The sequence below is a fragment of the Carassius carassius genome, chromosome 13, assembly GCF_963082965.1.
Source record: "Carassius carassius chromosome 13, fCarCar2.1, whole genome shotgun sequence".
NCBI lineage: Eukaryota > Metazoa > Chordata > Actinopteri > Cypriniformes > Cyprinidae > Carassius > Carassius carassius.
Window position 1 is genome coordinate 20,034,865 of NC_081767.1, and position 18,923 is coordinate 20,053,787.

An 18,923-nucleotide genomic window follows, 5' to 3' on the forward strand; every position below is an offset into this window, starting at 1 on the left:
CAACAATGGGCTTCGGGATGCAAGATTCCATCGTTTCAGCTCATGTAGTGTGTCATAGTGGACGACAACTGATTCCGCATCTGAGATGCTTCACGACATCATGACAGAAAGACTAGCATGTTTAAAGGGTTAGTTCACCCAAATTATGTCATTAATAACTCACACACAAAAAAAGCAAAATGCTGGCGAACGATAGCAGAAGCACTTCAGCAATGTTTACACTCTTTTTCGGAAGTCAGTCGCTAGTTCCGCCTTCTTGATGAAATCACACATGTCGTTAAAGACAGCACGTGATGAATGGTCGGGAGGCAACATGTAGTCTGACATGTTTCTTGTCCACGACAGGACAAGATTTTAGGAGTCAAAATCATGCAATCTGACAGTGACTATCATGACCGACGTAAAGTCTGAATGCAACTGACAAAGTGAAGTAACCAAAATCAACAGATCATGGATAAACAGAGATAAAAATATAAAACGTCATTTAAATGCTGTGTATAATAAATCAATGAATTAAGAGTGATCTAAGCAGTCTGCATAAGACAATCGGTTTAAAACTTTATACATAGCCTACATTAGTAAATAAGTATAAATATATAATTGATATATACACTGACATTTAAAAGTTTAGGGCCAGTAGAACATTTTAAAAGAAATTCAAATTTGTATTCAGCGAGTATGCATTAATTTGATCAAAATGTGACATTGCTTACAAAAAATTATATATATTCAAGCCATTAATCTGTTAAATTTATCGAAATCCAGAAAAAAATGGTTTCTACAAAAATATTAAGTTACACAAATGTTGCATTGGTAAATAGGAAATCTTTTATGCACCAAATCAGTCTTTGAGAATGATTTCTGAAGGATCCCGTGACACTGAAGACTGTAATGATGCTGAAAATTCAGCTTTGCCATCACAGGAATAAATTACATTTTAATATGTGTTAAAACAGACAACAGATATTTTAAATTGCAATAATATTTCACAATATTACTGTTTTTACTGGGTTTGATCAAACAGGTGTATTCTTGCATTAATATAAATATAATGGTTTATAAAAAATATATATTTATATAAATTTTTTTATTGTGCATTTTTTTCTCTACCAGCAAAAACAATTCCAAAATGTGTTAGACCATCAATCTTTGTGTTATTATCAAGCAACAAATGATTATAATTGATATCAGGATTTAAAAAACATAAAAAGTTTGGTGCTAACTCTTGGTAAGAGGAGTACTAGCTTTGCGCTGCCATATTTATAAGTATATAAATGTATAATCTGCTAAGCGTGTAAATCTAAATGAAATTAATGAGCACAGATTCTCTTTTATAAGTGTGCTCTGCTGCCGTCAGCAGCAACTTTAGTAAGCAGTTCACAGTTTGATCATGTCCTACTGATTACTAACGAATGAGCACACAGCAAGACACTGCACTGCTTCTAAATACTGTGCTGCTCATAACTGATAGGGTTACACTCTACAGGCAAAGGGCAGAAGAATCGTTAAACATGCTCATCTGTCACCTTGTGGTGATACATTGCAAATAAAGACTTTGAATCCACAACAATAGTCACACTAATGCTGCCAACTGTGCTGAACTGGTGATGCCTGTGAATCATTACTTCCTTTACTGAGCGATTCAGCCTGTGTGTGACTTTACCATCCCAGATAAGAGGCAGGCAATGGGGAATTCTTCAATCAATGTGCTGCAAATCGCACACATGAGCCAGGCGAAGCCATGCAAAAACATGGTTCCAATGTGTTTCTTGACAAGGCTGCTGGAGTGATGCTGATGCAGTTGCCTAGCAACCCCACAGATTGCGCATTTGGCACCCTCCCTCATTATTGAAAGTATATATTCGGTGATGAGGCTCTGTTCATCTTGACGTCTCACCCCATCGTTACCCTTCAAGCGGTCAAATCACGCCTTTGATGCAATTTAAAAGATCTCACAGCCATGTGTGAGTTTTATCGCCTGGTTTTGTCGGGTTGAAGGCTCCATGTGATGACATTTTAAAATGAAGCTACTATGTATAGAATTCTGAAGCAATTGACATGGAAGGAAGAAGAAAAGGCTTCATTGTTTATTACAAAAATCCCAAGCCTGTTTCCAGGCTTCAGCCTTAAGGTTGGGAGTTTATAAGGGGGAATAAAATATTGAGCTTGTGTGAGTGAACGAAAGAAATTCAGCTGAAGGACAGAAACATTTCCCCTCAGCATCTGTGTGTTGGAATATTAAATATGTATACAATCCCTAGTCTGAATATGTCAATGGAAATAATTATGTTCTGAGAGGAATTTTATAATTGTACTCATGCCATAGACCGATTCATCAATAATCTTGGAGAACTCTTGTTATAAATAAATTACAAACAATATTAGAACTGCCAGTCAAGCTGAATGAATGAAAGTAGTACGCAATCATAATTAGCATCAGTTATCCCTGTGGTGTTATATATGATTGCTTTTGTAATTCTGAGTCAAATAATCTTCCACAGCCCTTGCATTTTATAAATATGTCTAATACAATAAAACAAGTCACCCGTCCCGTATACGGGACGCCTACGTTGACTATACTATATTACAATCAAATCTAATCTAATCCTGACAAACTATATATCGTTGGAAAGGTTCAAGACTCCCAAATATATATTTTTCCAATATTATTTGTTAAAAATTATGTAGGAAAAGTAATAGATTAATTTATGACAAGAGTGCACCCTCAGAAATCTACATTACAAAATGAGTTTTGACCTTTGTTTAAAAAAAAGACTTCCTCGTTGCCTTTTTCTCTATCATGTTTTAGAAATCATCAGAAGTTATATATCACTTGAAAACATAAAATCTCAAAATTCATCCTTTAAAACCCATTTTAAAATCAGACATTGCATTACCATGTAAATGGCACATCAAAATCATGTTACAAAATGTTTTCAGTCATGAATTATAAAAATTTAGGTTTGTATCATGCACATTCAAGTCTATCTTCAAAAACGTGAGTGACAGTTAAGGGGTTAAGTAAATTATTGCAATTAATTTAGGGATTTTTTTCTCTTTATCTCCTCATGTCATGTCACTAATTCACACACACACGCACACAAACACATCTTGAAGTTATATAGATAATATATAACTAGATATAATTATATAGATAAAGGTATTGGAAACAAATATTGTGCATGATGACACATCTGAAATATTAAATTTTACAAACGATGAAAGCAATTTAGAACAGCCAAGAAAGAAAGAGAAATTGGTGCCAAAATGGATTAAAATATATCAATTAAACAAAACAAAAACAAATTAAATGTATGAAAAATAAATAATAAACTAATAAAAAAATTAATGAAAAAATAATTTAAAATAAATAATTTTTATTGCTGATATTAACATGCATCTCTATGGAAGCCCGTTCCCGCCACAGTTGAGAAAAAAAATATTCTGTAAGTCATAAGTCAGTCATCAAACTTTCTCATAATTATGGCTTAGTATCTCATTATATTGAGAAACTTTCTCGTAATATTGACTTAGTTTTTTTATAACAACTTATTTTCTCATAATAATGAGAAACTTTCTTGTAATAATGATATAATTTCTCATAACATTGACTTTGTCTCTCGTAATAATGAGAAACTTTCTCTAAATAATGAGAAACTTCCTCGAAATAATGACCTAATCAAAAAAAGAAAAGAAAAAATGTTCATTCATTTCTGTACTGAATTTGATTCAACCTGTCTTTGTACTTAATGCCACAATAAGCATTTTTCACGTTAAGAGTTTCTCCTGCAAGAAGTGGGACGCTGAAGACTAAGAGGTTGCCGTGTTAATGAACAACGATGCTTTGTGCTTTTGAAACGAGATGGCTTAATGTATGATTATTGTGTGTAATTTCTTATTTCTTCATAAAATGCCTGGATTTCTTAACTGAGATATTAGTCTGGAATGTTTGTAGTAGGGCTGAAACGATTCCTCGAGTAACTCGATTACAAAAAATCTCGAAGCCTCTTTTAATTTATTTTAAATCTCACGTCAGCTTCTTTCGCAATGATTTTTTTTAATGTGACAAAACGCGTTTACGTCACTCACAAAGCAGAAGGAGACACAAGCGATGCGTCCGAGATCACATACTACAAGGAGTCAGCAGTGTTTTGATTTGAGGATGCGGGCAAACGTAAAGAGAATGTCGTGGCGTGTGTCCATTGCAAGATAGTGCTCGCTTACAACAACTAGGACCCTATGATTTCCATGATGCAGAAAACGCGGAGGGAATCGCGGAATCCAGTCATAAAAACGGAATTTACAGTTTAACGCGGAATGGCATGGAATTTGCCAAATTTTGAATGAATTAATCAAAAATAGGTCATTGCATTTACATCAAATCACGATATGGACTAATATCAGTAAATATTAAGCCGGAACAGTCTATTTAAATATGAATCCTGTATGTTCTGTTTGTCTCTGTTAATGAATGGAGCAGAAGCGAGACTTCCTTTATTTACATACACTGAAGCGTGCGTGACGCTCCGGTGATTTCAGCGTCTGCTGTCTCACTAGGACGTGAACATATGAACAACATCTCCAGAACTGCACTGAGAGTCACTTCATGAGCATTTGACCATTTGATTTGAGTAAAACTAGCGTCACATCACATACACAGAATTGTAAAAGTCCGTCAACCCGTCAAAATAAAAATCTGGTTAAAGACTATTGTACAGCAGAATGTACATAGCCTACTACTAAAAAAAAAATCAAACTTTTTTTTTTTTTAAGGTTAAATCACAACATTTCTTCCATGTTTTATTTTTAATAGTAAATGCCCTTTGTTCACCAAAAAGTTAAGTTAATTTTCAATAATTAAATAAATTAAATTAATGTTTTGTGTTTAATGTTTAATGTGCATCTCAGAAAATGCTTTATTTAAAACCCCAACTGAATGGCACTTATATGCACTTAATTCATCTGTCTACTTTATTGTCATTGTTCACAGTACAAGTACAGACAGAGAAACAATGGGTAATTATTAAATGTTTATTTTTGATGTATGCATTGCATTCTATGCATTTAAAAAATAAAAATATATTTTTTTCTAAAAAGGAAACTTTCATTTCAGTTCATTTTAAGAGACCCAGGAGTCTTATTTTGTCTTGCATAATTAATATTGCACTTTAATCAAGCAAAAACACATTTTATCCAATTACTCGATTAATCGATGGAATTTTTGCTAGAATACTCGATTACTAAAATATTTGATAGCTACAGCCCAAGTTTGTAGCCATAACTATATAGCAGAATAACACTGTTACAAATTAACAAAAGACTACAAACAGTTAATTTATCTGAAATCGTTAATTAATGACCAATTAAATCATTATACACTTTAGATTACAGAACAAGCAATGTTTGCGGTGTTCATGCATGGCTTTGACCAACATATGTCGCTAGCGTGCCATCACTCTTGTGTTGTGCATGCGTCAATTTTTTTTTTTTTGGATTAACCCTCAAAGACCGATATACTGTAGCCGCCCGCGGCTGAAAATAACTGTTGTTTTTTAATGTTTAATAACTTTTGAACCGCTAATCCAATCTGAATGCTTTAAAAAGTGATGTAAAGCAGAGATTCTCCACGTTTTGGATATTCAGAGGCGCCGTAGTGCACGTGATTACGTCATCACATTTTGACAACATTGATTCGTCAGAAGAAACCAATGCTTTCGTTCCTCTGAGCCAAACAGAAATTATTGTTGACGCGTAGTCCCACCTCCGAGCCCAGATTGGTTCAAACTGTACCATATTCAACCAATAAGTAGTCTTTTGAGCTACTACTTAACATATTGCTTTTGGAATATGAACAAACTAGGACTGAACGATATATCGTTATCGTATCTATATCTATATATGAACTTTCAAGATATTACTATCGAAAAAAGCAACGATATAGACGATATAGATTCCCCCTCTCCACGCTCGCCCTGCATACAACTCTGGCAGTCACAACAAACATCAGTTTTACGAGTGCCCTTGAATGCACCGCTAAAGGCAGCGCGCACACACTACCAGGGACGTGGGAACTATATTGTGAGAAGGGGGGCGGCATTTCCATGGTGACGCGTCATTGCTTGTCACGTGACACACCGCAGCAGCAACAGCGCTGAATGAATGATGATCTGCTTTTATGTCATTTTTCCTTTTTTATTCAGAATATTCACAAATGTGTTAGCTATGGCATGAAATATCTGATATTCTGATTGTCAAATACATGCAAGTGGAAGTATATTGTTGTTTAAACACCTTTATAACGATCGCGTTAGTTGAGCTCTATGCGCGATGGGTGCTGCCGTGTTAGTTTGTGCCGCAGACGCAGTTCAGAGAATCGGATCTGTTGGATTTACAACCTCTATGTTGAACTATAACACGTGAATTCATCCACTTCTCCCGAAATACTTAAAAGTAAGTGGCTGGTGAACTGGGAATAGAATAGAGTAAACATTGAAGTTACTTACACAATGTGTATCTGATATGAATAAAACGTGTCGAATTATAATGGAAAGGATTATTATTACCTCTTCCATAGACATCAGTGTGTATTTTACAAACTTTAAATGTATTGTTTTTTTAGTACTCATGTGAATTTATATGTTTAAAACATAAAATAAACAGTATGTGTGTTGAGGCTATCCTATAAGCCTTGGCATAGATGGCATGGTGTTCTCAACGAGTAGCAGAAAATTCTGAGTCCAAACATTAGCTCTCTTTGGGTGGTGTTCCCGTTTATTATGAAGGTAAAAAAGGGTATAATTTATATAAAATGATACTTCACCCAGTGCTGAATACTAAAGTGCTGTCATGCTGTGGGTAAGCTGAGTGCTCAATATATCTACCTCCCCGTGACGTGTCACACATAGTGCAACACTCCCACCCAGTGGCTAGAATAATAATAGCAATATTAACCTATCCAGAGAAGGTGAATATATAAATGGCTCCTACACCCCGGCCCCATAATTGTGAATATTAACTTTAACCACAATTACCCAAATTACCAATTTTAAACTAAAAGAGCCATTTGTGCAATGATAATCTTAAGTACAATCTTCTTCTCTTGAGCTTAGGACATCTGTAGGCAGATCAGCTAGTCAGGACCTCATCTGTGACACTTCGACTTCAATCAATAGGCAGATCTTTGTTACTGGCCGTTCCAGTTGACCCGTTTTTGTTTTCAGCAGCACAGAGCGAACGAAGCCTTTCTTGTCAGGGTATGTCTGCGTAATTTTTCCCATCAGCCAGGACCCTCGTGGAGCGACAGGATCCATTATGACCACAATGTCTCCAACAGAAAAGCTTCTTTTTGGTCTCATCCACTTCTGTCTCTCCTGGAGTAGTGGTAAGTATTCCCTCACCCAGCGTTTCCAAAATAGATCAGATAGGAACTGCACCTGCCTCCATCTTCTTTTCAGATACAGGTCATCCTTACAAAAGAGCCCAAGAGGGAGGTATGGCTTTGACCTTAAGAGCAGGATGTGGTTGGGTGTAAGTGCTTCGAGGTCATTCGCATCATCAGAAGCCTTTGTAATGGGACGACTATTGAGAATGGCTTCGACTTCACAAAGAATGGTATGAAACCCTTCATCATCCAGTGTTTGGAGTCTGAGCGTGGAAGAAAGGACCCTTTTCACAAGACCAATAAGACGCTCCCAAACCCCTCCATGGTGAGACCCAGCTGGAGGGTTAAAGGACCATGTCAGAACATTCTGCAATAAGACATGCTGAATTTTCTGTTGGTCTAACTCAGCAATGGCTTCCCTTAACTCCCGCTCAGCTCCTATGAAGTTGGTGCCATTATCTGATGTCAGGTGTGTCACCTGACCTCTACGACACATGAAACGGCGAATGGCATTTATGCATGAGTCAGTATCTAAAGCATAAGCAACTTCGAGATGAACTGCCCTGCTCGCCATGCAGGTAAAGAGAACGCCATAGCGCTTTGCTCTGCCCCGGCCCTTCTTCACCTCAATTGGCCCAAAGTAGTCGACTCCCACATTTGTGAAAGCAGGTAAGTCTGGCACAATCCTCTCTATTGGTAGGTCAGCCATTTTTTGTTCCCCGTCTTTCCTTGGAGACGGCGACAAACTACACACTCAGAGATGACCTTCCTGCAAGCAGAATTGGCATGAGTAATCCAGTATTGCTTACTGAGAAAAGAGAGCATGTGATTTCTACCTGCGTGACCCAGTCTTTGATGGATATACTTTAAGATGAGTTTGGACACATGCTGCTCTTTAGAAAGAATGACAGGATGTTTTTTTCAATTTCTGGCATGGCAGCCCTACTAAGCCTTCCTCCCACACGCAGCAATCAATCCTCCAACACTGGGTCCAATTTGTAGAGGTCACTGTTTCTTTTGACAAATCCTCCGTTTTTCAAAACTGCAATCTCATCGGAAAACCTTTCTTGCTGGGAAAAACAGATGATGGCACTTCTGCCCTCTCAAGGTCACCTGCAGTCACCTGCAGTCCACGAAGTGCCAATTTTTCCCTTTGCATTTCGGCATAGAGGTAGTTGCTTCTTCGGCCTCCATTATCGTGGCCAATGCCTTTAGAGGCTTCAAGAACCTTTCTCCTTTTGGACAGGGTTAGAAGCACATCTCTGAGTCTGAACATCCATGCCACAGCTGTTCTCAGCTTCTTAAAATCTGAAAAGTAGCTTAAAAACATCTTTGTTTCATTCAGTGGACGATGGGATACAAAGGCATTCACCAGTAGATCTTTCTTCACCTCCGGGTCACCCAAAGGGATTAGAGGTTGTTCCATGATGGTCTTAGGCCATTCCATCTCCCCCCTCAAGAGAAAGTCTGGTCCCTTCAGCCACCGCCTGCATGCAAGAAATTCTTCCGCACTTAGACCCCTGGAGGCCTCATCTGCTGGATTAAGTTTTGTGCCAATGTGTCTCCACTGTGCAACATCCGTTTCATTTCTAATTACAGCCACCCTATTGGACACAAATGTATGAAACCTCCTGATCTCGTTTCCAATATACAACCCGAATTCCGGAAAAGTTGGGACGTTTTTTAAATTTTAATAAAATGAAAACTAAAAGACTTTCAAATCACATGAGCCAATATTTTATTCACAATAGAACATAGATAACATAGCAAATGTTTAAACTGAGAAAGTTTACAATTTTATGCACAAAATGAGCTCATTTCAATTTTGATTTCTGCTACAGGTCTCAAAATAGTTGGGACGGGGCATGTTTACCATGGTGTAGCATCTCCTTTTCTTTTCAAAACAGTTTGAAGACGTCTGGGCATTGAGGCTATGAGTTGCTAGAGTTTTGCTGTTGGAATTTGGTCCCATTCTTGCCTTATATAGATTTCCAGCTGCTGAAGAGTTCGTGGTCGTCTTTGACGTATTTTTCGTTTAATGATGCGCCAAATGTTCTCTATAGGTGAAAGATCTGGACTGCAGGCAGGCCAGGTTAGCACCCGGACTCTTCTATGACGAAGCCATGCTGTTGTTATAGCTGCAGTATGTGGTTTTGCATTGTCCTGCTGAAATAAACAAGGCCTTCCCTGAAATAGACGTTGTTTGGAGGGAAGCATATGTTGCTCTAAAACCTTTATATACCTTTCAGCACTCACAGAGCCTTCCAAAACATGCAAGCTGCCCATACCGTATGCACTTATGCACCCCCATACCATCAGAGATGCTGGCTTTTGAACTGAACGCTGATAACATGCTGGAAGGTCTCCCTCCTCTTTAGCCCGGAGGACACGGCGTCCGTGATTTCCAACAAGAATGTCAAATTTGGACTCGTCTGACCATAAAACACTATTCCACTTTGAAATAGTCCATTTTAAATGAGCCTTGGCCCACAGGACACGACGGCGCTTCTGGACCATGTTCACATATGGCTTCATTTTTGCATGATAGAGCTTTAGTTGGCATCTGCTGATGGCATGGCGGATTGTGTTTACCGACAGTGGTTTCTGAAAGTATTCCTGGGCCCATTTAGTAATGTCATTGACACAATCATGCCGATGAGTGATGCAGTGTCGTCTGACAGCCCGAAGATCCAATAAAGGTCTCCGGCCTTGTCCCTTACGCACAGAGATTTCTCCAGTTTCTCTGAATCTTTTGATGATGTTATGCACTGTAGATGATGAGATTTGCCAAGCCTTTGCAATTTGACGTTGAGGAACATTGTTTTTAAAGTTTTCCACAATTTTTTTACGCAGTCTTTCACAGATTGGAGAGCCTCTGCCCATCTTTACTTCTGAGAGCCTCTGCTACTCTAAGACAAAGCTTTTATAGCTAATCATGTTACAGACCTGATATCAATTAACTTAATTAATCACTAGATGTTCTCCCAGCTGAATCTTTTCAAAACTGCTTGCTTTTTTAGCCATTTGTTGCCCCGTGCCAACTTTTTTGAGACCTGTAGCAGGCATTAAATTTTAAATGAGCTAATTAAGTGGATAAAAGTGTAACATTTCTCAGTTTAAACATTTGCTACGTTATCTATGTTCTATTGTGAATAAAATATTGGCTCATGTGATTTGAAATTCCTTTAGTTTTCATTTTATTAAAATTTAAAAAACGTCCCAACTTTTCCAGAATTCGGGTTGTACTTTAAAACAGTTGTATTGTCTGTCCAGAATACTGATGGGTATAAATCCAGCTGCAACTCCCTCTTCAGCATGTTGTCCACCCGGACAGCCAGGACAGCAGCAGTCAGCTCAAGGCGAGGAATTGTTATTTGCTTTAAAGGAGCAACCCTGGCCTTGCCCAAGATAAAAGCAGTACTGACATGATTTCTCTTATTCTCCATCCTGAGATATGACGCAGTTCCGTAGCCATACTCACTGGCATCGGAGAAGTGATGCAACTGCAGGTGAGTAGGTGTTCCAAAATCCTTCGGCTTGATGCACCGGTCCACAGTGAGATCAGTGATATGATGGAGATCAGCCAGCCATTTAGACCACTGCTCGGAGAAGACATGAGGTATGTTGGCATCCCAGCCGATGTTCAGCCTACACATATCCTGCAGCATCCTTTTAACAGGTAAAGTAAATGGTGCAAGAAAACCCAAAGGGTCATAGATAGTCGACACCACAGACAATATGCCACGTCTTGTATGTGGGCTCTCTTCGATGGCTATCCTAAAGGTCAGCATGTCTGTATCTAGCTGTTTCGACAGGACTTGCCCTTTGATCCAGGTTAAGCCCCCTGGAGGTCTTGGAGCGCTGTGACTGAGGAATACTAGCCAAGACCTCACTGCTGTTGCTTGTCTACTTCAACAGGAGGAATCCTCTCTTCCCACAGGCTTCAGTTAATTCATGCACCATTTTTATGGCTTTAGCTTCTGATGACACAGATTTTAAACAATCATCCATGTAGAAATTTTGGAGTATTGTGTTCAGAACACTAGGTTCAAAGTTGTCTTTGTAGTCTTGCACAATTCTCCGCAGTGCATAGTTCGCACAACTGGGCGGAGACACGGCCCCAAAGAGGTGAATTCTCATCCTGTATTGCATGGAAGCTTGTCTTGTATCGCCATCAGGATACCACAAGAAGCGTAAAAAGTCTGTGTGCTCCGGAGTCACCCTCACCTGATGGAACATGGCTTGGCACGCTACTCGTTCTTGTCTAAACCTAGTAAGTACGCCAAGTAAGGTGCTTGTGAGGTGAGGCCCCTGCAAGAGCTGAGAATTCAATGAAATTCCTTTAAACACAGCAGCACAGTCAAAGACAACTCGAAGGGTTTTCTTCTTTGGATGGTATACCCCATGATGGGGAATATACCACACCTTGCCGTCATCTCGCTTCAGCTGCTGATGCGGTACAAGCTCAGCATAACCCTTTTCAATGACTTCGGAGAGGAAAGCTGTGTACTCTTGATGATAATCTTTATTCCTCTTGAACTTCCTGTGAAGACTTAAGAGACGCTGCTTTGCGATGCTATAATTATTTGGCAAGATGACATCTTTAGCCTTAAATGGCAAGTCAAAGCAATAGTGTCCTTCATCAAGCTGAATTGAAGACTCCATTATTTGCATAAATCTTTGATCCTCTCTAGAAAGGCAAACATGGTCTGATTTTTCATTGAAATCCTGATTGTATTGGGAAACCAATAAGTCTTGTAGCTTGGCGACTGAGATCCTATTGACAGTGACTTCAGGAAGGCCTTTCTTGCCTTTAGGCGGCTCACCACCTCTCAGCGGGCCATTCACGACCCACCCCAGTAGAGTCCTGACAGCATAAGGTCCATTGCCTTGGCTATTTATTATTTCCCATGGTTCCATGAGCTTCGGTGCATTGGTGCCAATCAACAATTCCACCTCTGCCTCAAGACTGGGAACTGTAATGCCTTTGAGGTATTTCCATCCCTCTAGATCCAGTTGAGTGAGAATGTTATTTCTGCTCACAGGCATGGTCTTCTGGGTTTAAACTTCAGGTAAGTCAAGGAAGTTTTCTTCATTCAAACCAGACACCTCAAGACCACTAAGCAAGAATGTGTCTACAGACCTCTCTTGGCCAAGAGTACGAAGAAGAATGCTAGTCTTGACTCCTGAAAGATTCAGTTTTCTCATGAGATGTTGAGTACAGAAAGAAGCTGAACTCCCAGGGTCTAGAAAGGCATAGGTGTTCATAATCTTGCTCCCGGACCTGGCCTTCACCTGTACAGGCACAATAGAGAGAACACATTCATCACTTCCGGCCCCAGTATGGCCACATGTCTCCAATGACACAGATGCATTATTGACTGACACTTCATGTGTTTTAAGTTTAATGTGTAGGACAGTTGGATGTTTGTGTTTACATATATCACAAGTCAAAGGCTTGTCACAGTCCCTGCTCATATGACCTCTCCTCAGACAGCTGAAACACACTCTGCCAACCTTCAAAACCTCCAATTTCTCCCTGTGTGACATCTCATCAAGCTGTGAACACTTCTCCACTGAATGCTGACTCTTACAAACACAGCATGACTCTTCGTCATTCCTTTGTGAAGCTGGCCCTCTGTGCTGTTGGTACCAAGCTGCTGATGTGGTTGATCCTAAGGCAGTATTAATGGCAGCAACAGTAGCTTGACCTCTTCCGGTATGTCTACTCTTTTGTTTAGAGGAAGAGTCTGATGGCGTACCCTGTAGGTCACAGAAGAGAGGATCAGACAGAATCTTTACCTGACGCTCAATGAAGGCCACAAAGTCTGGGAACATAGCTCTGTAACCACGGCGCTCCTGTAGCTCCCAAGCGACAGACCTCCATTTTTACCTCAGTTTATATGGCAACTTCATCATTATCAGGCGAAGATTGGATGGCACGTTCAACTCCTCCATATGCTGTAAATCTTCCATAACATTACAACAGTCCCTTAAAAAGATTGAAAAGGACTGCAGAGCATTAATGTCATCAACCCTCATTGTAGGCCACGTCATAGCCTTCTCCATATAAGCTACAGAATTTTTTATTTCATTTCCGAAGAATTCTTTCAATAGATTCTTTGCTCTCTCATAGCCATCCCCAGGAGCCATGTTATAGCAACTCCGAACCAGTTCTCTGGGCTGCCCTCTGGTATGTTGTTCAAGATAATAAAGACATTCTTGTTTATCTGTAGTTTTCCTTTCAATTGCTTGCTCGAAAGCTCTAATGAAGGCAGCATACTTAAGTGGATCACCATCAAACTCTAGGATAGCTCGTGGCGGAAGAGAGGCTAAGGCTTGGTTCTGTACCAGCTGACCGATTATGTTAGTTTGCTGTTGCATAAGGTCATACAAAGTAGGGTGTTGAACATTGTCAACAGAGGAATGATGGTGCGACTGTGATTGCATACATGTACTCCCTTGTGAGGTCAGTGGTTGAAACCCTGCTGTTGAAGCGTTAGTGAGTCTGAATCTGTCAGAAGACTGGGCTTGTGGAATATGCGGCCTTTCCTTAGGCCGTACAGCCAATGGCAGAGAATGGTCCTGTTGGAAAGAGACAGTTTTAGGAAGTTGCAAGACAGGAACGGTGTTCGCATAACTTGATGTTTGTGATTTCAAATGAGCATGAAGATAGGTATTCATGGCATCCTCTCCATTATCCTCTTCATACTCATCCACACAAACACAGACAATCTAGCCGTAGCAACAGCCAATTCGGCCTCAACCTCTAGCTGTTCCTTTTTCCTTTTCAGCTTTGCCTTTTCCATTTGAAGGGCTGCTTCTTCAGCGTTAATGTCATGCTTTTTTCTCAAAGCAGCTGCAGACTGTAAAAGTGCAGCCCTTTCAGCCTTTGCCTTTAAACGCACAGAACTAATACTGGCAGCCTTTGAATGGACAGAAGAGTGATCTTTATGTTTTGACCCTTTACTTGAGATATTGGAAATACTATCTTCAGGCCTTATATCAACATTTGTTATAGACAGCACATCAAGATTCCGGTCATCATTTTTTGCAGCAGCATCGGCCAACCACTTCTTCACATCATTCTCAAATGTATTAAATTCCACTGTTTTATGTGCAAGCCAATGTTGTTGTTTGTCGTATTCAGAATCTGGCATAGGCATTTCCAGCAACGTAGTTTGGGTTTCTAAAGCCTCATTGCACAACGTGGTATATTTGTTTAGACATTTCTTCACATCAAACACAGTTTGAGATGTTATTTTTCCAGAAAGAACCTCATTAATCCTCTGCTTAATTTTATTAGCTTGCATAAGTTGGGATTTCTGATTTTTTTGCAGATTTTCGAACAACATTGTAAATCCCTTAGCTGTTAAATTTCTTATGCGTTTCCCCGAGTCATCAACAGCAACACTCGACTTATCAGAAATATCATTTTTATCTGTAGCCACAGAAGCAATTTTGGCTCTATCGAGCTCAGTTTCTTCCTCTGCAATCATCTTTATGCATTAAGCGCATCCAGTTCAAAGCACTCAATGATAACAGCACAATTAAACTTGCTCATGCAGAGGCAACCAGCAGCACACACAACATAGCACTTTCAATTTTACGAAGCAACAACACTGAAACAGTCTTTCATTTCAAATTCGAGAATCCACCTTTTTCCAATTCCATACATCAGCAGAAATATATGAAAGTGTACCCACCAGCTTTCCGTGATTACGGTCTGCGTGAGGACTTACAGATGTTTCAATTATAACTTCCAGGCTCCGTGACAGGTAATCAATCCAATGAAATGGGCAATCCTTTCAATATCCAAGCGATCAGTCCACTCCTGTCCAATTCAGAAGCATCTCCCAACGAAAAGGAATAGGTTCTTACTGTGTTGAGGCTATCCTATAAGCCTTGGCATAGATGGCATGGTGTTCTCAACGCGTAGCAGAAAATTCTGAGTCCAAACATTAGCTCTCTTTGGGTGGTGTTCCCGTTTATTATGAAGGTAAAAAAGGGTATAATTTATATAAAATGATACTTCACCCAGTGCTGAATACTAAAGTGCTGTCATGCTGTGGGTAAGCGGAGTGCTCACGGCTACGGTAAGAACCGTGTGTTCCTCGCCATCCACACCCTTTCCTAACTAATTGCAACACCTGTTAATATATCTACCTCCCCGTGACGTGTCACACATAGTTCAACACTCCCACCCAGTGGCTAGAATAAAAATAGCAATATTAACCTATCCAGAGAAGGTGAATATATAAATGGCTCCTACAATGTGGTTGAAAAAACTGAAAAGTTGTGATATATGACAGCTCTGAGCGCGCCTGTCTCTGGCTAAATTCAACATTTGAATTTAGCAGTTGATTTTGTGATGCACTTGATCGTACGCTCCAGGGACCAGCCTAGACTGATTACACCTGTGTGATCGTACGTGCGAAAGGCTTAAAAACAATACATTTTCTGACAAAAATTTTGAAATGTAGGCTTAAATCAAACACATTTTAATTCAGATTCTGTATTTATATATATATATATATATATATATATATATATATATATATATATATATACAGTCGTGGCCAAAAGTTTTGAGAATTACATAAATATTAGTTTTCAAAAAGTTTGCTGCTAAACTGCTTTTAGATCTTTGTTTCAGTTGTTTCTGTGATGTACTGAAATATAATTACAAGCACTTCATCGGTTTCAAAGGCTTTTATCGACAATTACATATGCAAAGAGTCAGTATTTGCAGTGTTGGCCCTTCTTTTTCAGGACCTCTGCAATTCGACTGGGCATGCTCTCAATCAACTTCTGGGCCAAATCCTGAGTGATAGCAACCCATTCTTTCATAATCACTTCTTGGAGTTTGTCAGAATTAGTGGGTTTTTGTTTGTCCACCCGCCTCTTGAGGATTGACCACAAGTTCTCAATGGGATTAAGATCTGGGGAGTTTCCAGGCCATGGACCCAAAATTTCAACATTCTGGTCCCCGAGCCACTTAGTTATCACTTTTGCCTTATGGCACAGTGCTCCATCGTGCTGGAAAATGCATTGTTCTTCACCAAACTGTTGTTGGATTGTTGGAAGAAGTTGCTGTTGGAGGGTGTTTTGGTACCATTCTTTATTCATGGCTGTGTTTTTGGGCAGAATTGTGAGTGAGCCCACTCCCTTGGATGAGAAGCAACCCCACACATGAATGGTGTCAGGATGCTTTACTGTTGGCATGACACAGGACTGATGGTAGCGCTCACCTTTTCTTCTCCGGACAAGCCTTTTTCCAGATGCCCCAAACAATCGGAAAGGGGCTTCATCGGAGAATATGACTTTGCCCCAGTCCTCAGCAGTCCATTCACTATACTTTCTGCAGAAGATCAATCTGTCCCTGATATTTTTTTGGAGAGAAGTGGCTTCTTTGCTGCCCTTCTTGACACCAGGCCATCTTCCAAAAGTCTTGGCCTCACTGTGCGTGCAGATGCGCTCACACCTGCCTGCTGCCATTCCTGAGCAAGCTCTGCACTGGTGGCACTCTGATCCCGCAGCTGAATCCCCTTTAGGAGACGATCCTGGCGCTTGCTGGACTTTCTTGGACGCCCTGAAGCCTTCTTTACAAGAATTGAACCTCTTTCCTTGAAGTTCTTGATGATCCTATAAATTGTTGATTTAGGTGCAATCTTAGTAGCCACAATATCCTTGCCTGTGAAGGATTTAATTTTTATGCTACGGAATGATGGCTGCACACGTTTCTTTGCAGGTCACCATGGTTAACAATGGAAGAACAATGATTTTCAAGCATCACCCTCCTTTTAAAGGAACACTCCACCGTTTTTTGAAATAGGGCTTATTCACATTATTTCCTACATTTAGATAGGTGGGCAAATGCATTTTTGCGTCAGTGCATGCATTGTTTTAGTTTGACTGGGTCGGCGTTAGCTTAGCTTAGCACAATGAATGGAATCCTTTGTTGCCAGCTAGCATGGCCTGAGTAAAAGTGATCAAAAAATTTTTAAAAAACCCACCTAATTACTTCTTGTGGCCTGCGTATTCACAACAAGTACAAATAGCGATCCAGATTAACACTAGGCGATTTCCTAGGCAGATATTGATTTGGGACTATATTATGGGGAAGCACAGGCGAAGCACTGCTGCTTAGGCGAAGCACTGCTACTTCGGCGCAGAGATATCACGCAACACATGAAATCCCACGACTTCAGTCAACATACCGGCGTGAATAGTCAAGTATAGTAGCTGCCTGGCTATTTTCCTTACAGTACACGAATGGCGATGAACATGGCTGATTTTGAGAGACGAAGAGGGTGACTTCTCAGACAGTCAAGAAGCAGAAGCATACCTATTTGAACCAGAGTTTACAGAAGACGAGCTGCGTGCTTTGAAAATAGAACGACAGGAGGAGGAGGTTGCGATCGCTCGTGATGAGAGCCAACATGAACTGGTGGTGTGAATGTGGGGGAATATGCCAATCTATGCCGACGGAAATAGAGTGTCTATGCTGTAGAGAGTGGGACATGTTTTTGCCATTGATGATAAGGCTCAACACGTCAGATAAAGATGAGCGTGCCCGAAGTTTTGTCACATCTACAGAGGATTTCACGGCGCTGATCCATTCTGCAGTACTCGATTTTTTTTTCCGGTGTGACAAAGTGAACTGGAAAAAACGCCCCACGCCGAATGGACCAAATGGACAGCTGTCCACAGAGTAAGTGATTATTTTAATCATGACGCATGTATAGATCGACCCATATTATAGCTGTATTCACATAGAGTTGATGTTTTCACAGGCAATATAGGTTATATAGGAAAAGAAATAAAAGACAACTTACATGTGCACTTTGTTCTTCCTGTGTTTTCAAAGTAGTCCTCTGGTGCAAAATGTTCTTCGCAAACACAATACTGCTTTATTTTGTTGATGGGCGTTGAACTACAGATCTCCAGAGCTGCTAGCCATTTATTTCTCAGTTCCACATTAGGTGGAATTCTGTGAAACATTACATTCGTGTATGTCCTTTGTTTGTTCTCACAACCTTTTGCTATACAGGTAATAACCATGTTTGCTGTAACTTCTCAAAATAAATCATCCAAAAGCGAAGACACTCGGTGCAGGTCACGCCGGTATGTTCTTCTTCTTCTGTTTTTTTTGACGCGTTGCACGCCGGTATGTTGATGGAATTCGTGGGATTTCATGTGTTGCGTGATATCTCTGCGCCGAAGTAGCAGTGCTTCGCCTAAGCAGCAGTGCTTCGCCTGTGCTTCCCCATAATATAGTCCCAAGTCAATATCTGCCTAGGAAATCGCCTAGTGTTAATCTGGATCGCTATTTGTACTCGTTGTGAATACGCAGGCCACAAGAAGTAATTAGGTGGGTTTTTTTTATTTTTTTTGATCACTTTTACTCAGGCCATGCTAGCTGGCAACAAAGGATTCCATTCATTGTGCTAAGCTAAGCTAAAGCCGACCCAGTCAAACTAAAACAATGCATGCACTGACACAAAAATGCATTTGCCCACCTATCTAAATGTAGGAAATA

The 18,923-nt window shown here is 39.9% G+C and overlaps 1 protein-coding gene across 1 annotated transcript in view; it reads right to left on the reverse strand.

Moving 5' to 3' along the window:
- Positions 1-18,923, reverse strand: part of LOC132156055 (tumor protein p53-inducible protein 11-like) — an 83,605-nt gene that overhangs the window by 23,948 nt on the left and 40,734 nt on the right. The window lies entirely within an intron of this gene.